This window comes from Esox lucius, chromosome 24 (genome assembly GCF_011004845.1).
Source record: "Esox lucius isolate fEsoLuc1 chromosome 24, fEsoLuc1.pri, whole genome shotgun sequence".
Classification (NCBI taxonomy): domain Eukaryota; kingdom Metazoa; phylum Chordata; class Actinopteri; order Esociformes; family Esocidae; genus Esox; species Esox lucius.
This window is the reverse complement of record NC_047592.1, coordinates 4,080,624-4,103,321: the sequence shown is the minus strand read 5'-3', so window position 1 is coordinate 4,103,321 and position 22,698 is coordinate 4,080,624. Positions and strand designations below refer to the sequence as shown.

The following is a 22,698-nucleotide window of genomic DNA, read 5'->3' as shown; positions in this document are numbered from 1 at the left end:
TACCTCCCGTGTGTCTCTGTTACACCACTTACATCCCGTGTGTCTCTGTTACACCACTTACCTCCCGTGTGTCTCTGTTACACCAATTACATCCCGTGTGTCTCTGTTACACCAATTACATCCCGTGTGTCTCTGTTACACCACTTACCTCTCGTGTGTCTCTGTTACACCACTTACCTCCCGTGTGTCTCTGTTACACCACTTACATCCCGTGTCTTTTCCTCTTCTGTCTCGTGTGGTAGAGAGGTTCAAGGATCTCCCAGAGTGTGATTGGTTCTTCCTGGATCTAGTATAGATGTCTAGATTTAACAATACATTCTATGATGCATTGTAATGCTGAACATTGAATAAAAGATCAAAAAAATATTTATATTTAATTAATTAGTTGTTTTGGTTGGTGCTCCTGTCCAAGCCCTGAACTAGGTTTCAAGAGCGGCCTGCTGGCCCAGAGAGGTTCTGGAAAACCTCTGGTCCGGATGATCATACAAATGCTGTAAGTTTGTTGTGTTGGTTATTTTTTTAAATAATTATATATTTTGTTTTCTGTAAGGTTTTACCTGGTATTGGGTTATTACTGTTATTACTGTGAGTATATTGACCCCTGTGGGTCCTTGCTTTTGTGTATGTCTGTCAGGTGGAGTTTGTTTCCCCAGGAGTACACATTTTCTGGAGTTTGTTTTTCTCTGTCCTCTTGGTGACACCGTAACCTTTTTATATTCAAACCTGTTTATATTCACGTCTTTTTCCATAATTTACTATAAGACTTTGTGGTCCAATGGTTAGCTGTGTGCATTGCATAGTGGAATTAAAATGTGGGTTTGTTTCCCGAGCTCAGGAGGTCTACGCTTTCTGTAGAGGACAGAGAATACTATGACAAAGTTAAGGCTACTGTGCTTTGTGCCTGTGAACTAGTGCCTGAGGTGTATAGACAGACATTAAGGAATCACACCAAGTCTCTGAATCATACTTCTGTGGAGATTTCTAGGGAAAATTTAAACTCTATTTGACAGACGGTGCAACGCCAGTAAGACACCAGCGTTGTCTCACTGTGCCAGTTGAGGTTACTAAAATTGTTCAAAGTCTGTCAACCATTGACCAGAGTAACGTTAAATGAACAAAAGGTGGCGTTGATAACACAACCGGCAGTGTTGTGTTAAAAAACATAAACATGTTTTTGGTTTCTCCAGTATGAAATGGTTAACAGCTCCTTCCGTTGCTTGTCCTCTGGGATGTCGTGTGACACTGGGCGTCTCATGCACAAGAGTTTCTGTTTACACAGGTTTGGTTATAAGGTGTTCTCAGCGCTCAGCCCCAAACGTTAAGGGATGTGGTTGGCATCTCTGATTCTGTTCCTGCCCCATTAGTTGCTTACAATGACTGGGGTCTCACAAATTCTTTCATAATCAATCTCCTAATGAGAAAATGTGGGCCCAGGCTGAAACCAGTGTCAAGGCCTTACAGTTAAATATTAGCCGAGGACCTGATTGCCTGTTGCCTGGTGGATTCCAGCCTTGACAAGTGTTTCTCTGTTGCTGTTGTTCCAGAGGGAGTTTATCAAAAGAACATGGCTTATTTTGTTGAAAGCGGACGTCTTATTGAGTCCTCACTCAGAGTGTGGTTGAAGTGTTGTCTACTGAGTAGTTGTTCCAAACGCCTTTCACCAGAACATTCTGACTAAATGTGCCTCTTAACCACCCGTTGCGTCACCTCTTCTTTTAACGACACTCTGTCAGCGTTTGGGGACTGAGGAGACCAACTGCTACTTTCACAGTCCATTTATTACACTGGATTTTGCATAGCAGTTATGCAAGTTTCTAATCAATAGCCAATTGGTCTTGGTTTAAATAAAAACAGAATACAATTCATACAGTAGATTATTTTATTTTCCATGAGGCATACTTTATTATCCAATGAATGGGTAATCCATGAATATAATCTCCCAAAGATGGACTAAAAGTGGACATCATATCTGGCATTTATAGCCTGACCTCTATGATGGTAGTTTTTAAAAGCCCTGTACCAGAGAAATGTATGCAAATTCAAAAGGTTATTTACACTAGAAGGAAGTCTCTGTAAATCTATATAAAGTGTCAGTGTCCTGACTTGGCTTATCAGTCTTCAGTCTACCAACTGGTCACTGTTACTTCATCTTTGTGTCTTAGGTGTTCAGTCTTCAGTCTACCATCTGGTCTCTGTTACTTCATCTTTGTCTCTGAGGTGTTCAGTCTTCAGTCTACCAACTGGTCTCTGTTACTTCATCTTTGTCTCTGAGGTGTTCAGTCTTCAGTCTACCAACTGGTCTCTGTTACTTCATCTTTGTGTCTGAGGTGTTCAGTCTCCAGTCTACCATCTGGTCTCTGTTACTTCATCTTTGTCTCTTTGGAGTTCAGTCTTCAGTCTACCAACTGGTCTCTGTTACTTCATCTTTGTCTCTTTGGAGTTCAGTCTTCAGTCTACCAACTGGTCTCTGTTACTTCATCTTTGTCTCTGAGGTGTTCAGTTTTCAGTCTACCAACTGGTCTCTGTTATTTCATCTTTGTCTCTGAGGTGTTCAGTCTTCAGGTGATGATGATCGTGTTTAAGCTTCTCAAAAGCTTCTTTTTCTTCTCTCTCTCCTCACTCTTGGAGTCTCTCATGTGGTGAACCATTTCTCTCAGTGTAAAGAATTCTTTCTGAAAAAGGAGACTCCTGATATTCGATATATATTGAAGGATGGGAATGTCCAAGACCCGAACCTCTACAAGTTAATCTGCTAGAAGTACAAAAACGACTACAGGTTTGCGACTCTCTACGACACGACCAACAGGATCCCTGTGTTCTCAGCCTACAAGTTCACTGGTGCTGTGAAAGGGAGACCAGGTCAAGCCTGGATGATTGAGCCTGACGTAGGCCTCATTTGTATACATTCAAATTCTGCATTTGGTAACATACCTCTGATATTTAAAAAAATATATAATATTTAACCTTTATTTTTACTGGGGAGGTCATATTGAGAACCGATGTCTCTTTTGCGGATGAGACCTGCAGTTTTTAATATGAAGTGTTGGGAGCACCCCCCCACCATGAAGAAAACAGGAACACACAATTCATAAGACACAAACACTTTCTTCATGGAAGGATTCCTCTATTATCATTTTGAATTGCCATTGAGACACCAATTAATTCTGTTTAAAAGTATTTTAAGTAAAAAAATGCATATATTCAAATTATGTTTATGTATTCCAAATGTAAGATGCACAAAATGTAAAGGCTGATATACCTAACTCAGTGGAGATTTAGCAGAGAAGTAATGTATGGTGTTAATTTCTGTTAGAGAGCCTTAAAAACAGAATGTGGGAAATGTATGAATGTACTAGACTTCAAAGAGGGCCAACCTACTTTCCAATATGAGTGCAATGATGTGTACAGAAACAATCACTTGTAATAAAGTGTAAACCACTATGATAAACTATGTAGAAAGGTTTAAAATCAGAACTAGAAACATTCATATCAATAATGTCAGCATAATCAATAACCTGCACCAAAGACAACTAAACAATTTGTTTTCTGCTAGATAATGTAAGTCATGACCTATTTCTATATAGAAAGACTATTTTCATCCTCAATATTCTAACAGGTTTATGTAAATGTGTCACGGTAAGGTGAGCAGCAGCGCCACCGTTCCGTGCCCCTTCGGTTTCCCAACACATTTGATCACATCCCGGACTTGTTTTGTCACATGTCTTAATCACACACACCAGGTCCCTATCTACTACTTTGTATGTGTTTAAATGTTCCCCTCTGCTCTCCACAGTGTGGATCATTGTTATTGTCATGTTTGCTGTCGTGTGTGTTGCTGTTAATTGTAAGTATTACCTCTGCCTGCACCTGGTTCCTTGCTCCCGCAACACTGCTCAGTCATTACAAAATGTTTCCCAATAAGTAATATGTTCATCGGTCCATAAGCCCAGGTATTTGTATGCAGGGAAACGGTCAGTATGAGCACCATCGAGAGTAATCAAATCGGAACCTTTTTAGATTTAGAAAATAACATTCATTTGTTTTGTTTTTTTAGAATGTAACACCAACTTCAAGGCAAAAATATATTTAATGCACTTATTTCAAGTGTGGATGGAATGTAAACATATTTCTAAATAAGTTCATACATGACATTAGGAATTAATTACATCATGATCTTGTTTTGGAATTTTCTAGCTAGCTTGAAGGGAAGAACAGTAATGAGAACATGAAGGTCACAAACATCCAATCAACAAACCAGGCTGTGGACGCAGACAATGAAAAAAACACATTGCATATGGACAGAGGTCACCTTCTTCCATGTTCATATACTCCTGATATAGATGCCAAGAAGTCCACGTTCACCCTGACCAACGCTGTTCCCCAGGCAAGTTCCTTCAACCAAGTCAGCTGGAGGAAGATGGAATGCAGTGTCAGGAAATTCCTTGAGAACAACTGTATAGATGCCAACAGAAACTTACAAGCCTACCTGGTGACCGGAGCGGTTCCTGGGAATAACTATCTGAACAACAAAGTGAACATTCCGTCTTCCATGTGGAACGCCTTCTGCTGTTACAACAGCAATAAAAAGGAGTGGATCGCCCAAGGATACTGGGGTGAAAATGACCAGAGTGTCAATCCTTCACTGATAACCTTAAAAGATCTTGAGGAAGAATTGGCAACGGGCTACAGTACAAATCCAAACCCTGTCAAAGTGTTTCCAGACGAGTGTCCCAGAAATGTAAAAGACATTAAGAGGAAGAGACGACAAGTGAAGGAGGACGAAGGAGAGAAAGGTGGAAAAGAGCCAAGAACAGAGATGGATGATTGTTGTGAGGAGGATGAATGTGACTGTGACTGTGATGAAATGTGATTGTGACTGTGATGACATGTGATTGTGACTGTGATGACATGTGATTGTGACTGTGATGACATGTGATTGTGACTGTGATGACATGTGATTGTGACTGTGAGGACATGTGATGAGGTTTCTGTCTGTTTCTCTCTGTAGAGATCACAGAATTCTGTGAGTCACAGTTGATTCCTATTTTAAGAGTGGTTTAGATAAATAATAAGAGTTGTAATGGTTAATTAACATTGTATTTTATAGTTGAGAAAAAAAAAATCTATACTGCCAAATTAAATAAGGGAAAAGGGTCTCTCAGTACAGTGGAAATCTGCCTTTGCTGCATTTATGTTTCATTGTTTCATACTTATTAAACTGATTGATTATTGAAGACTAAAACATAAATAAATGTGGATTGTGTCTTTATATCTCTGTAATGGTCACATATCATTCTATGAGCCAGTTTTGTCAAGAAACAATTAAGTAAACGTTCTTCAACGAGATCTGAGTTCCACTCCTGAGTCAAACATCCTAAATTTATACACCTCTCTCCTCTGCTGACCAAACTTCTCATTTCACATCTTTCACACAAGTCAAGCAAGTAGAAAATAAACATTTCAAATAGATATTTCAATTCACTATATATATGACACCAGTACTCAAATTAATATTCAGCATGTCAGGGTCTGATTATATTGTAGTAAAAGCAAAACCAGGTGGTTTGAACACTGAATGCTGATTGGCTGAATGTTGTAACACACAAGATCGTAACTGTTTGTACAGTTTTTTGGTCTCTTTGGTACAATTCACACAACTATCATTGTATCCATCAACATTGTATTGTGTCCTAAATGTTATTCAATCACAGCATGTTTCCAAATCCATTCCATCGAAAAAAATGAAAAACTGTTGTGCTGATTAAAGAAGAATATAAACTGTAGTAACTGTTTGTGTGTTTAATTACAGGCTCAAAATGACCAGAAACAAAGAACATTCTTCTGAAAATCATCAGTCTATTCTTGTTTATGTGAGAAACGTACAACGTACAATGTTGTGTAGAAGTGAATAAATGAACGCTTGTTAGTAGTTAGTGTAGGGTATATTGTGTCAGAATGGTGATTTATGGCCCTGGGGGGGCGGGACTTCCATATTGATGTGACAGGTGGGCGGGACATCCGGTTTGTAGGGTGGGACTTCCGTTATGACGTATGCTAGGGTGGGACTTCCTGTATGACGTATGTTAGGGTGGGACTTCCGGTATGACGTATGTTAGGGTGGGACTTCCTGTATGACGTATGTTAGGGTGGGACTTCCAGTATGACGTATGTTAGGGTGGGACTTCCTGTATGACGTATGTTAGGGTGGGACTTCAGGAGTGACGTATGCATGTCCGGTGACTTTGTGATTTATGATTACATTGATGTGTCAGTGTTTGACGTTTTACAACGCTTGATGAGCAAACCAGATTAGTGTTATAACAGGTGGGCTATGTTTGATGATTAACAAATTGGGCTTAGGGTTCCGGAATGTTAAATTCCCAGGCAGTAAATAAGTTTTGTGTATGGTGTTTGGTGCTAAACAAAAGGGGGCCAGGGTTCCAATGCCTTGTGGTACAGATGTAAACTTCCATGTTTTGCAATATGGTGTTTTTCCACAAACACGGAGAGACGTGTTTTTCTGTAAGATATAAAAAAGGGGATGGGAATGGACTTACGAGTTTGGATAGTTTTCAGCCCAACATTGATTTTAACAAGAAATGGGCTTCAAGGTTATATCTGCCCAGAAGTAATGGTCCCTAAATAACCACCAACACAAACTGTAGTATATGCAAGTCAGAAACCATCCCGTGTCTCACGGTTTGTAGTCCAACACAGCATTACAGCAAACTAACATCGCATGAGCAATGCTATTATTTTGAAGGAGTCTCCACGGCCCAGGGCCAAACACACATTTCGCAAAGGTGGATTGTGTAGCGGTTGGGTTTTAAAATATTGTTATAAATAAAAACAAGTGTATGTATGAGCAATTGTGAGTTTTGTAATACAAATGGTTAAGTCAGCATTAACTTCTAAGTTGCATTATAAGGCAAAAAGTTACAAAGTTACCAGCAAGGTCGCGTATAAATTTGCATGAACAACGGCGAATCGTTGACAGGTAAGGATAGGTTATTTCAGGTAATTAAAACATTCGTAAAGGCGTCTTTTGAAATTGTACAACAGAGATCAACGCAAGATTGTTTTCCACACATTAGTAGAAATGTTTAATAATAGGCAACGTTGGTTAAAATAAAAATACTATAGTATTTGTGTTAGTATGGGGTTATGCTGTCACTTCCGGGTGAAGATTCTCTTAATGAACAACTTGTGAAATCTGATTTTGTATTGCTGCATTATGGTCCTGTGTTTGTTAAATGTTGAACTGAATAATGTTGATATGGTGACAATAGCAAGCGTTTATATGTAAGCAGATGAGTTTATCGTTAATATATACAATTATATGACGTGATGTCACGGCTGAGCCGCGAAAATTAACGAGAACGGCTTTTCTACCCGTGAGGATATAGCAATATATTTGGTTGCCAAATGGCTACAAAAATCAGGAATAATCGTTAAGTTTTATCCTGAATTTGTATCATTGCAGCATGTATAGTTCTAACACAATTTGAATCTAACGTGAAGAACGATGACATGTAACCAATGACAAAGTTAAGAGGCGTGACTTGCTGGAGTAGCCCCGGCTGCGATGTGAAGACAGTAATTAAACCCCGCAGCATCCACAAAAGACAGCGGTTGTTTCAAGAGTGGAGTATATCGATTCTGTTGTAAGTACAAGTTATTTTATTTGAAGTAATTTATTTGAATTGTGATGCAACTTTTTAAGAATTTGTAAATCAATTTTACGATTGCGCAATCCATTCATTTTTAGCTGTCTTTCATGTTGCCTGTTTACATCTCCGGTTTAGGTTGAGCGGATTTGAACACCGACCGTGTTTGGTAAACAAATTTTTGGACCTCCAAATCTTGGTAAGTAGACTTTTGACATTATTGTTAATCAGCTTTAATTACCTGTATACGCTTGTTAATCCTATTTGTATTTAGTTCAAGTGACCGGCATCTGCGTCAGTTGGACTGGGTGGTCAGACTGTGATCTTACACAACCTGAGCAGATACTTTGTGTAAGTTTAATTATTTACAGACATTTTTAGTCTTGTTCTAAAGTGTTATTAACAATTATGACTATGTATACTGACCCTTGGTACAACATTCTATATTCCAACAGATTGAGGACAGCCGGGTGATGATACAAAGTACATTACCACAATGGGGTCAGTTACGGACACCCTTCCTTGTGGCTGCACAGCGTGAGGGGATTTTTGTTTTCTTTCAGGCTTGAAAGCTGAAGGTAATACAGCCAACTCTTCAAAACTGCGCTGTATGTGAATGTATGTTTGAGTTAGAATATTTAAATCTGAAAAGTGGATTGTTATTTACACATTAAACCAGAGAAATGGCGAAAGATAATGCCTACAACCTACCAGACACGGAACAGCCAACAACCTCTACACATAATCAATCGACCACACCCCAAAATACAAATGAACCAACCGCTACTTTGTTACACAGCGATGCGCACAATAATCCTCAGATACAAGGCTTGTTAACCGAGCTTAGTAGCCCCCATTTTTCAAACGATCTAGTTGACACTCCTTCGAGCTCTCTGATGCAAACTCAGTGCAGTGATGGCGATGTTAGAGTTATACAGCGTAATGCGTTTGACAATGTTGAATTACGACAGTTGATAAATTTACAAAATACTGGTGAAGTTGGTGATTTTGGCACATTCTACGCAAGTATTATGGCAGGCTTGGATACTTTGATTGTTAGAGCTTCAGACTTTGTACACGGGCCTGGTGATCGTCTGCAGATTGAGTTGATTGGTGAATCTCTGATAGACCCTGTACATGTGACCATGAGAGTGGATGAATATAATGAACGCACGTTTGGTAATTTACTTGAAAGTGTTATGCAGAGTAATGCCGAGATTATGATTGATGAATCACTAGAACTGGTGGTACAAATTGTCAAAAACCACGAGGGTGGTGCCCCGCGACGTAAAGCTTAAACATTGTTGATAGATCAGATTATCAATAAAAAAAGAAGACATTTATATGTGGCTGTGAATAATGATTCTATATGTTGAACCCGCAGTACACATATCCTGAAGCCCTGGTTAGTGGTCGTGAGCTACATAAGGGGGCTGGTTTAGCTTTAGATGAATGTGTGTCATTCACAGATATTGTTCGGTTTGAAGAAATGACAGGGTGTAAAATTGTTGTCTTTCACCGAACACGGGATGGGCACTTTACCAAGTTTCAAAACAGCGAGGACACCCACCCTAGAACTGTCTTTATGTACTTACACGATAACCATTTCTACGGTATCATGAATCTGAAGGGTTTTCAGGGTGTGTCTTATGTTTGTGACTGGTGCTATACCAGTTTCAACACACGTGGTGATCATGGTTGTAAACATAGCTGTAGTGTCTGTCTTCATGAAGATTGTCATACCCAACCCCGTAACACAAAGCAGTGCCCTGACTGTAAACGGATATGTTATTCAGATTTTTGTTATAGCCAGCATAAACGTTTGAAGCACCACAAAAGTGTGGATCGTTGGGTTAGCAGGTGTGACCAGAAGAAATACTGTGTCGATTGTGGTCGCTATTACAATGTCAGTATTACCAACTATAAAGTGCACAGGTGCATGGCTAACACATGTCCCAATTGTAATGTGGATCTGGCTTTTGAAATGAATCATCAGTGTTTTATAAAACCCTCCAAGCCCGAGGACCCCAGTGAGCGCTACATATTTTATGATTTTGAGACTATTGCCAATCCGGTGAATGGTGTACACACTGCAAATGTTGTGTGTGCAATAAGCTTTGATAACAAGACGTGGTGTTCAGCCGGAGATGGTTGTGTCACTGCTTTTTTTCAAAAGTTTAGGCAACCGAAATATAATGACTACACATTTATAGCACACAACTCTAAGGGTTTCGATGGTTACATCTTGATACAGTACCTTGCTAACAATGGTATTGGCACGACACTTATTGCTAATGGTATCAAGCTCATGACTTTTACAGACAGCACATTCAATCAGAGATACATTGATAGTCATTGCTTTCTACCTATGAAGCTGTCAGCCTTGCCACGTGCTATGGGTTTTAAGGATTCAAAAAAAGGCTACTTTCCTTACAAATTTAACATAAAGGAGAATGAGAACTATGTTGGCCCCCATCCGGAACCGCATTACTATGGTGTGAATACCATGATGGCTAAAGAAAAAGATGAGTTTTTGCAATGGTATGCAACTGTTTTCGCAGACCCCTTTGTCATGCAGGATGAAATAAAGGCTTACTGCGTGAATGATGTGGTCATCTTGAGAGAGGGTTGTATGCGCTACAGACTCGAGTTCCTGGAGTGTGGTGGTGTTGACCCATTCCGGTCAATTACGATTGCTTCGGCTTGCATGAAAGTCTTTTGCAACAGATTCCTCACCAAGGACACCATTGCATTGGTCCCCTCAGACTACAACCGTTGTCAGAAGACATTCTCAAACAGCTCAATCCAGTGGCTTGAATATGTGGCCTCTGATAAGAATATATCAATACAGTACGCCCTGAACAGGGGTGAAGTGAAAATCGATGCCTACCACGTTGATGGATATGCTGATCGTGATGGTTTTAGCACGGTCTATGAATTTCTATGTTGTTTCTGGCACGGTCCCCCAAGGGGTCATTGTTCAACCAGCATCAATCCAATGACAAAGATTCAGTATGGGTTGATGCACCAGCAATGGTTGACAAAGCTAGAGGCTTTGAAAGAACAACACAACGTACATGTTCAATACATATGGGAGTGTGAGTGGAACCTTTGGTGCTCCAGAGCGCCTTGACCCTCGGGATGCTCTTTTTGGTGGTCGTACTAATGCTATTCATCTGAAGTTTACGGCTCGAGAAGGGGAGACTATTCAGTATAACGATGTCTGTAGTCTTTACCCATTCTGCAACAAGACAAAGACTTATCCGATTGGGCACCCAGACATAATCTTTCGAGATTTCAAACCACTAGACAACTACTTTGGTATTGTTAAGGCTACAGTGTGTCCACCGAAAGGCCTTTATCACCCCGTTTTACCACACAGGGTTGGCGGTAAGCTGTTCTTTCCATTGTGTAGATTATGTGCAGAGTCTGAAAACCAGGTAACTGATTGTTCACATACTGATTCAGAAAGATCTTTAACCGGTACCTGGGTTTCTATTGAGCTGGTCAAGGCTGTTGAGAAAGGTTATCGCATTGTGGAAATATTTGAAGTCTGGGATTTCACCAGGACATCAGATGATCTTTTTGCAGATTACATGAGAACATTCCTGAAGCACAAGCAGGAAGCTAGTGGCTTCCCACCATCTGTGGTTGACGATGAGTCTAAAGACCGGTATATCCGTGAATATCATGAAAAGGAGGGTGTGCAGCTTGACAAGGAAAACATTGTTGTAAACAGTGCTAGGTGATCTTTAGCTAAATTGGCAATGAATAGTCTTTGGGGTAAGATGGGTGAGCGGACTAACCTTATGAACACAATGTTAATTACAGATCCGGAGGAGTTGAGCCACTACCTTTTTTCCAGTGAAATGGATGTTGGTTATTTCTCATTCATCTCAGACACTGTTGCGATGGTACAGTGGCGTTACACAAAACAGACACCAATCAAACCACGTAACGGCAACATTTTTATTGCCGCGTTCACAACCGCTTATGCTAGACTCGAGTTGTATTCACTCTTGGAGAAGTTGGATAGACGTGTACTCTACACAGACACTGATTCCGTGATCTGTGTCACACGCCATGGGGATTGGGTCCCCCCACTGGGCCCGTTCTTGGGTGACTTGACCGATGAGTTACCGGATGGTGACAGCATAGCTCAATTTGTTAGTGGTGGGCCAAAGACATATGGTTACAAAACCGTTAAAGGTCTGACCTGTCTCAAAGCAAAAGGCATTACGCTCAACAGCTACAACACAACCATTGTTAATTTGGAGACGCTGACACGACAGGTTGACAACTTTGTACGGGGTGAGGGCGGTGATGATGATCATGTCCTTGCTAATGCAGACACAATTGCTAGAGATAAAAGAACATTCACGTTGAAAAACCGAGTAGTGTCTAAGCGTTTCAGAGTTGTGTACAACAAGCGTGTACTGCTCCCTGATTACAGCACAAGGCCTTATGGGTACTAAACCACAGTCTAGGATGGATAGCGGTTTTGACCCGCGACTACAACACCTGTTCAGCTGTGTCATTAGTGGCCCCAGTAACTCTGGTAAAACATATTTTGTGAAGATGTTGTTGGATAATGCAGAGGTTGTATTCTCCAAAGAAATTCAAAATATCGTCTGGGTTTATTCATGTTGGCAACCGCTGTATGACGAACTGTTGAAGGTAAGGGAGATACATTTTATAGAAGGTCTACCAACATCGCTGTGTGATGACAATCTGCTACCGATTCAGAAAAACAACCTTTTAATTATTGACGATTTAATGAAAAGTGCATCAGAGAGTTTGGAGATGGAGAGAGTTTTCACACAATATTCACACCACCGTAACCTGAGTGCAATTTACCTCGTCCAAAACATGTTTGTTAAAGGCAAATCTAGTAGAACTATTAACTTGAACACAAACTACCTCATCTTGTTTAAAAAACCCAGCGACAATCAGCAGATTAGTATTTTAGGCAGACAGATATAACCCGGTCTTTCTCGATTCTTCATGGAGAGTTTTAAAGATGCAACACATCCACCTTTTGGTTATTTACTTATTGACTTTAAAGCTACAACACCAGAAGACTACCGTCTGAGAACAGGGTTATTTTCAGGGGATTGGCCTGTCGTGTACGTTCCTAAGAAAGTTTGATCATGTCTAAACGCATTCGTAGAAATTTACCACTTTTGAAAATGATATTTAAGGCACCGGCAAGTCAACAAAAAGTTATTTTAGTATCAGCATCCACCGACCTCATTCTATCACTCTGTGAAATAGCGCTTAATCTAAGGCGCGGTAATATACCCTTAACCGAGTCGCAGCTCCGAAAAGTAAAGAGACAAAAAGCCAAAATTATATACATGTCTAGAAAGAACACTTCAGTTGCACGGAAAAGAAAAACCATCAACCAATCTGGAGGTTTTCTACTGCCGTTACTAAGCGTTGCAGTTCCATTCTTAACCAGTCTAATTGCATCGAGACAGGGTTAAACAACATGGAGCATGCTCAGAAAATGTTTCTGGTGCCACAACATCAGTTAGAAAAACTGCGGGAATCCAAAACGACTATCACCGATGTAAGACAATCTGTTGAGAATGATTTGGACTCATCGATTCGCAATATACTGTTGAAGCCTGATATGGATTTACATGAGAAAGTTAAAAGATACTCTGCCATTTTACAAAGATTTTTGACTGTTGTGCGCCAGGGGGAGCTTGATACAAACACACTGACTTTAAGTCTACCCGGGTCTGAGACAGGGTCTGATGTAGTAAACATGAATGAGAATAAGCAAACTGTTGACCGAAATGTTGACCTTGTTGATGACATTTTGGACAATGTGCCTGCGAGGCGTAGAAAGAATGTTGAATATATTCTTAATAGAATGCACAGGTCTAAAGATTTTGACTTCATGGAATTCAAATGGTGAATTCATTTTCAAAGGAGAGATAATCAAGGGCTCGCACCTATTGGATCTTGTTAAAAGTGTGACAGCTACCAATAAAATTGCTGACGATAGAAGACCGTTGGGGTGGGGTGTGTTTTTAGAGGCCATGGCATGTCTCAACATGCCTTTTACAACTATTCCAAATGCGCATGTAAGACGTAAAATCAATTTGTATAAACAAAAGTCTGGTGACACAATGGATGATTTAGCCACACCAACAGCAACTGGTTTTCAAACAACCAAAGCTTTCTTTGAACCTCATACCACGGACCCCGCAAAATGGCTTCCATTTTAATGTGTTTTTATTTTATTTGTGATACATTGTATGTTTGTTTTATCTTGAATAAATGTTGTATGAAAAATAATATGTAAACATTGATGTGGTTTTACAAATGTTTTTATTTTTGAATAATAAAGTTGACATACATGTGATTGGCTTTTCTATTTCTTCAACAACCATGGCACAAATTAAAGGTTTCACAAGATTGAGCATGTTGTATGCAATTAAACATTTGCTTATCACGCTTACTCTGGTACATCTTAGCTACAAACTTTGAGACTAGGGCATCATTTTCTCGTAAATCATCAGCATAAAAAGACATAAAATCTTTATAACTCAGACCTTTTGTCATTAGAAAGAGAAAGAACAAACAATGCTGTCCACACGTGGTTGAAACCAGGTCCTGTACTTGTTTTGAACTGTATTCCACATTCTCACAGGTTTTCAGAAAGGCCTTGATTGAATTGGGAAAATATGTAAAATCCGGGGGGTTTCCAAAACTGTCATAAAACCTTCCAATGCCATCATCCGTTATGTAAATAGCCAGCCAGTGCTCCCCAGGTTGATTGCTTGGGTGTGTATTAACAATCATCATTGATGCAACATCTCGGACAGGCACCCTAGGTAGTTGGTCACTTGCCAGCACACCATAGAAATGGGTCCTAGATGAAAATTGGTTCACCACACTGGTCAACTCTGCGGTATTCATTTCCACACAGTTCTCCTAATAGTAGTCAACCATGACTTGTCGCTGGTTTGACACTTCGATAATGGAGTCAAAGATTGAATAAACTAAATTAATTGTGTGGGGTAGTGGTTGTCTGAACCTCATCTCAAGTCGTACATTCCCTGACTTGATCAAGGATATGTGCTGACCACATTCCTCGTCTGGCGCGCAGTTGAATGCATAAAGGGCATAGCCGTGTAAGAAGTCCGACCTGTCAATAGCCAAGGCTTGGTCCATTAGGTGTTTTCCTGAAGCTAAGGCCAATTGGTAAAATTCACGCACTGCTGACCCTGTTGTGTAATTTGGTTGGAATGGTTTGCTAGGAAATTGCTGACCATCTACATACATAGCCATAAACTCCAAATTATAATGTTTGAAATTAAATGGATTCTTTGTGTAACTTCTGGTAAAACTGTCATTGTCCACCAATCCGATTACAATACATTTTGGCAGAGGTCCTAAAAATAGGTTTTCCTGGTTACAAACACGACCCCCCGCCGGTAAACTAAATGTCTTCATGCACACTCTTTCAATTGGGTACTTGGCATTGGTTGAGAGTAGCGCTTGACCGTGTCCAAGTTTCACGGCTGGCGAAACGGACACTTTCTTGACAAATAGTGATGCTGATAGTATATGCAAACGATAACGCACATCCCCGACCCCCATAAGGCAGAACTCATCTTTACTGCGCACCATCCTAACCTTTATGTCAACGCCGTTTAACATAAGTTTCTCTTGAAAGAAGATATCGCTATGAACAGGGCCGATCATTTCAAATGTTGTGCTATCCGCCGAATAGGCTGCCCTTTTCGTAAGTCCATCGTTCTCGCCTGCAGGGCCCGTAACATCCATGTGACCTGCGGCATCCTTGTAAAACAACCCAGCTGAAAACTGTGTCTTTAATGTATCACATCCATAATTCAGAATGCTCTCTATAACGGCTCTGTAGGGGTATGTGTTGCTACTCTGGCTAATTAAACGATCACCCAAGGAGACATCCACTTGTGAAAATAGGGTGGCTATCGGATAGTTGATAACCCCAACACGTGCTCCGGCATCAATATTAGTTCCGTCCGGTTTAGTGACTTTTACACGTAGGTACAGCAAAGTATTGTTTAGATCAACGTAGTCTTCGCCATTCCTGCCAATAAAGAACTCCAGAGGGGCTGCGTCTGATATTGCTGATAGGGTCGGTATTTCAATGTATGTATTTTTCTCAATAGATGTCTGTGTGAAGGGAACTGTGAATAAATCCAACTCTGTCTTCATACATTCGCCAGACATACGGTGTAGGAGTGCCATCTTTCTAAAATATATTCTTAATCAGCTTAGCCGTGTTCCCTTTGAGTGTCCTCCGAGGTGTATGTCCTCTTTTAACCTTGGCTCTTGTTTTTGTCTCATTCTTGCGTTTTTTACTCTTGGGTAGGCTCCGCCTACCAGGTGGTCTCTTTCTAACACCTCGAGACATAACCATTAATCCAGAACCATCCTGCTGTTTTGTTTGTCATGACATAACACTGTTGACAACATCGCCGACTATATTCCTAGCAGCATTCTTCAGATGTGGTTTTGCTATGGAGAACCCACGCTTCAACAAAGGTATTGCCATCCGGAAAAGCCCTCGGAAAAGGCCCCCTAGACCGGCCCCATACATTGCTGAGCTACCATGATACCCTGGTAAACCGTTACCGGCCTGTGTTGTGTAGTATTCAACATACCTTCGAGGATCATCATAGAGCTTCTGCGGTTGCATCTTAAACTCTAAAAGATTGTTTGACGGGTCTGAAGTGTAATTTTGCAATCACCTTCCCCACTACAAATGAAACCAGCTGGTTTTGATCAGATTTTACTTCAATACAGATCTCATCAAATTGTCTCTTACTAAGAGGTACGTAGTGTGGCTTGTCGTACGTCACTGTGACAACTTTGTTCTTTCTCCCTGTAATATGTACAGTTCGCAGCAGTGGGACATGACTGTCACCAACACATTGATAATCAATTATATCTGTGTAGATGTATAGGGTGTTAAACCCCGCCAGAATATCTGTGGGGTATGTTCCGTACCATGTGGCGGACCACCGCTCGCCTGGTTTTAACCCCAATATCTGTTCCAGTTTTGCACTAAATTTCAAACTAAACTGGGGCTCACCTTTTAGAAACACTCTATTTTTAAATTAATCGTACCCCACCGATAAACCATGTGTTTTTATATGACTGTTGAGCTCTATCACTAGTTTTAATATGCTGCTGTAATAACCGGTGTCGAGTTCCTATTTCCAAGTTTTGTCGTTTTTCAAGTCAAGTAGTTCAAATGCGTTTTCGCCCCGTGTAAAAGTTTTCCACGTATGCGGGTATTGGAACTCTATCAAAGATACTTCCCAATCGCCTTTCAAATCTATACCTTTGGCAAATTTAGTGGTATAGCACGAACTCGTGTTGCTTGGATAGACATGTCTCGATGAGTTACTGGGCAGCGTTATGTAGAAGCCACCGTCACCCATGCTGATCGCAGTCAATGTAAATGACGTGATCCAGTAAATCCTGGAGTTTTATCCAGTTTCTAGGTCAACCACTTGTTCCGATGGTATCCAGCTGTTGAATTTCTCAGGCCAACCAAGCCACTTCACAAGACACATTTTCCTCCCTTTCTGTACTTTCTCATTCAAAACTGCTTCCACTTTAAAAGTTTTATCCTTAGCCACGATTATTTTCAGCAATTCCTGTTAATAAAAGGTCCCAACTATCACATCACCATCGTAATCTTTTATTCTATATACAGGAGGTACCCGAGGAATGCATTCTGTTATTGTAAAATATTCATCTGTGTACCCTTTTTCATAGCCTTTTGTAAATGCACCTCTCAGCTTTGAGAGTCTCACAGTATCCCCAACCTGGAACTTGTAGCTTTGATTACCATTTCTCGTTAATGTTGTGCCATACAGGTTCTTGAGAACTAATCTAACATTTTCTTCACAAACGTCAGCAGGCTTCATCTTAATAGACCGATGGTAGCTATGGTTGTACCCACGAACTAAATCTTGAATAACCTCAACATAGCGGTGAGTGTTGGCTGCTGTCAGATACCTCCACATTCGTGATTTAATTGTTTTATTAAACCTCTCAACGATACTCGCTTTGACATCATTTCCTGTAGCAAAATGTTTTATGTTGTACTTCTTCATCAACATTTCAAAATGTGAATTAAAAAAATCCTTCCCCTTGTCCGTTTGGACTTTTTGTGGTGTTCTTCCTTCTTTTAATATGTCTTCAAATGCTCGCTTTACCTCTATAGCGCTTTTATTTCTCAGCATGCGAATCCATGGGTATTTGCTTAAAAAAATTTCATGTTATCGTTTTCCACACTGTAAGCACTCATGTCAACCAAATCCAGCTGAAATTGTGAATTTATGTCATGAACAATAACTCTATTTCTTTTAAAATGTATAGCTACAGGCCTGTGTAGCGTGTATGTATCCTGGGCGAGCAGCCAGTCATCGGCCTCACCATTTTTGAGGATCTCCCCGGTTTTTTCCAAGTATGCTCTTTTCAAACCCTCTCTACCCACATAAGCACCAGGGTTTGCCGGGTCATAGTAAATATTTTTCATAACCTGTTCAGTAGAGTGTTCAAGCAATAATGAGTATTAATACATGTTTAACAATGTTTTATTTGAGTTTTCGAAATTACACAACCAATATATTCAGAAAAGTTACACAAACATTCAGATTTCTCATAGTCTTTGTTTATTTACATGTTTACATGAGAACTGAAGCTACCCTGGCCTTAGACAACAGACTCTTTGCTTTCATCACACCATGACCCCGCTGCGTCGCATACAACATCCTCATTAAATTTGTCCATGTACTCATCCCTGTTCTCACTCAGTCTCTGTGTGATGTTCGGCTCCAACTTGAGCTCGTGCAGAAAGTTCTCAGCGGCCTCGTGAACAGTCATCGGTGTGTGAAAACCAGATGCGTTCAAAGCCTTGACCAACACATGTTTCAGTCGCGGTGTTAAAACTGTCGCCACAATGTCATCATAATGGGCCTCAAAAAAATACTCAGGCGGTTTGAGACATGAATGTCTTGTCTGGCTCGGGTGGTCCACTTCGCATCCGATGCATGCTTTGTGTAGAATAGCCCCAACAACGTTTTCCAGAATCGCTTTGATGATCTTAAAATTTTTTGGTGCAAGTTGTTTGTCCATTTTGTGATAACTCTTGTTAGCATTTGAAAGTATGACAGGTTAAGAGGACCTAGTTGATCACCAACCCTGTCAATCCAATGGTAGTTTCTTGTTGGGTATGCCGGTGGAATCGAGCTGTCTGGGTCAGGGGTTCTGTAGAAGGCTTCAGCGTTGTCATCCCAGGCGTCACACAGCCAGTCCTCAGCCTTGGGGTCTTCAATCACAGCTTGGTTGTAATCTTGAGACATGTTTCGTAAATTCTTCCGACTGCTTGAATGTCACAGGCGGTCTGTCGGTTTTTATGCTGTGCTGATGGATGGTGATTGCTTAAGGCGGGGCTTCGGGGTCTTAGGTCAGTCGATCAGCCCGCAGTCACAAACTAACCCGCTGATATTTTCCGGAAATAACTCCAATCTGACAGAGTCATACTCTTTCAGCCCCTCGACAACTTTAAACAGTACATCTACTGTATTATGTGGGCCTTGTTTTGGCCCCAAATAAAACACTTTTCGAAAGGTGCCCCATAAACTGGCATTAAAAACCATTTGATCAGTCACACCAGCCTTAAACACTTGGCCTTCGGGTAATTCATAAAATGCAACCTCCGGTTGTTCTGGGTTGAAGATGTATCCCCCGACCTGTCACATCAATATGGAAGTCCCGCCCCCCCATAAATCACCATTCTGACACAATATACCCTACACTAACTACTAATGCCATTAGATCTGTAGTGATCAGTCAGGACCCTGTTTAACAGCCCATCCAAAAGCCAGCACAATGTTCAGGACAGATGGAGCAACGTCTGGTCTCCCATATATGGACCTACCCTATTAAATACAACACAAAACCATGAAATCCCCATAGACACACATTGGCAGTACAAGTTGTACTGAAGAGCTTAGTGACTTTAAACTTGGCTCTGTCATAGGATGCCACCTTTGCTACTAGTCAGTTACTGGAGTTTCTGCCCTACTAGATCTGCCTCGGTCAACTGGAAGTGATGTCATTGTGAAGTGGAAGTGCCTAGGAGCAACAGCCCAACTACAAAGTGGTAGATCACCCAAACTCACTGAGCCCCATCTGAATCCCCATGAGTCCGTTCTGTGTCGCCCCCCCCCCCCCCCCCCCCCCCGTTACTCTACATTAGGAACAGCAAAACAAAGCCTTGTTGAATCAATGAGGCTTTCCAGCCAACTGTTTCACACAGTGGCTTGATTCTCCAGGCCTCCATCACACAGCATTACACTGATGCCACCTGCTGGTAGAAATAATTAATTGCAGCCAAATTAACTTCCCTCCAAATGACGGATCATCGGGTCAAACTGAAGCTTCAAAATCATCAACCTCTCAATGGCCTGACATTACAATAAGGACTATAGCATATAATGATTATCTTTTGAAGTAACGGCCTGTTCACACAATTCATGTTTCTTTCCCTAAATTGAAATTTTTCTAAATACATTATATTGGGTAAACACTTATTTATGCGTATTCATCTTGAATTCAGAGTGCATGATTGAATGAGTAAAGCATTAAAAACACAGGGCATTGTGTGTGCTTAAAGTAAACAGTGAACGTTCATTGAACTCAATTCAATCTTTGACTTTTGTAGATCCCCAGTGAAGAGGAGGGGACAGTGCTTTTATAACTGGACAGTTCAATCTGGAATTGAAACCAAAAACAATCAGGTAGTTCTGTGCCCAAGTGTCAATCATCATCTAAGGGACATTTATATAATCTGCTCCAATCTGGTACCAAGGTGTTGTGTCGAAAATCGTGAGGCACGATGCAACGCCTCACTCAGCAGACCCTCTAATCCAATGAGACTCACTCAGCAGACCCTCTAATCCAATGAGACTCACTCAGCAGACCCTCTAATCCAATGAGACTCACTCAGCAGACCCCCTAATCCAATGAGACTCACTCAGCAGACCTTCTAATCCAATGAGATTGTGGGCAGAAATATAATTTTTTATTTTTGCCTCCTGTTGGAATATAAACCAGAATCCTGATGATGCAAACCCATGCCGTCCCAACTGACCAACCAGGGACCAAAGGGAACTGCTCATCGGACATCAATCAGAGAAAGTTCCCTACAACTCAGGAGTTTGTGAATTCAATAGTAGATTTTAATGTTGGTCTGCAGAACAACCATCTTTCAAGCCTTAGAAACACATGTATACAGTTTGGTTATACAATGATATCAGGCCCTCACATTATGATACATTCTTGGTGGAGTCTTCCCAAATCTTCCACCACAGGTTCACAAACCTCTGGGATCCGCCCCCAAGCCATTATTCATCGTTGTACAACATATTCTCTGATGTCAATCATTCTTTGACCTCTGAACTCAGGGCTCATTTTCACAAGGGATTCAGGGACAAGCCACAGGTCATTCTGACCTCCATATTAAATATATTGTTGCTCATTAGTCTCAAGAGTTCAGTACGGAGAAAGACAGGTCACAGCTGTTAACATTCACACACACAGAGAAATCCAATATGTGTGCCTTATTGTTCATCAACATCTCTTTCTTAACAATTAAATGTGGAAGAATCAAAGACAATTACACTGTTTGGAAAAACTATAATATGAGGCATTAGGCTCAGGTAACCTGGTTAAATGTTTTATTAATCAACACCCAATTAATATGACAGAGATCACATAACAAATACACATAAACAGTTGTTCTGTCTACTCTTCATCAGGTTAATGTGAAATAACATCATGGTTTTTTGAAAACCCTCTATATTTCCCCCCTTTAGTGCTTCATTAAGCCCCACAATCTAGACCTGGAGATGGTAGGTGAGGAGGAGAACTCAGTCCTGACAATAGAGCTGAAATCAACTCAATTAAAACAAAACAATCTCCTCTGTCAACCATCTCTCCAGAGACTGGAAGACAAACCTCTTCCTCCCTTTTTGACTGAGATGAAGCAAAGACTTTACAACATAGTCAATCAAGTGTGTGAGTGTGTGTGTGTGTGTGTGTGTGAGAGTGTGTGTGTGTGTGTAAGCATGTACAGATATCATTCAGAGCTTTGCAAACAATGTTGCTACAAATGATTACATATAAAGTAAATTAAGCACATATATTACACAGATATGAATCAAAGGAAACATTCCAAACATTACATTTAACCAAACATCAATCAATATCATAGAAAATCAATTAAAGACAGTATGATAATTTAATAAAAGCAGTAACAGTAATTCCTCACTGTTCATTTTCCTGTCCCATTCTTTTCCCTAAGAATCACCTTTTATTTAAAACTCCTCTTTCTCTTACAGTTCCTGTCTCAAATAACTGTCCAGACTTTGTTCATATCAGATCCTGTTTTAACATTATGCTGTCTTGGTCTATACAATACCAGATATATCTGAGATGTTCTAGTGCCACACACACCTTTCTTGGCAACATAATGGGATCCTCTTGGTTACAGTGATGGAATTACATTTAGAACATAATGGCATCATGTTGGTTACAGGGATGGAATTACATTTAGAACATAATGGGATCCTCTTGGTTACAGGGATGGAATTACATTTAGAACATAATGGCATCATGTTGGTTACAGCGATGGAATTACATTTAGAACATAATGGCATCATGTTGGTTACAGGGATGGAATTACATTTAGAACATAATGGGATCATGTTGGTTACAGGGATGGAATTACATTTAGAACATAATGGCATCATGTTGGTTACAGTGATGGAATTACATTTAGAACATAATGGCATCATGTTGGTTACAGGGATGGAATTACATTTAGAACATAATGGCATCATGTTGGTTACAGGGATGGAATTACATTTAGAACATAATGGCATCATCTTGGTTACAGGGATGGAATTACATTTAGAACATAATGGCATCATGTTGGTTACAGGGA

At 40.4% G+C, this 22,698-nt stretch overlaps 1 protein-coding gene across 1 annotated transcript in view; it reads right to left on the bottom strand.

Annotated features, from left to right (window-relative positions):
• LOC117593969 overlaps positions 1-22,698 on the bottom strand; it is a 51,746-nt gene that overhangs the window by 770 nt on the left and 28,278 nt on the right. The gene's annotated exons all lie outside the window — the stretch shown is intronic.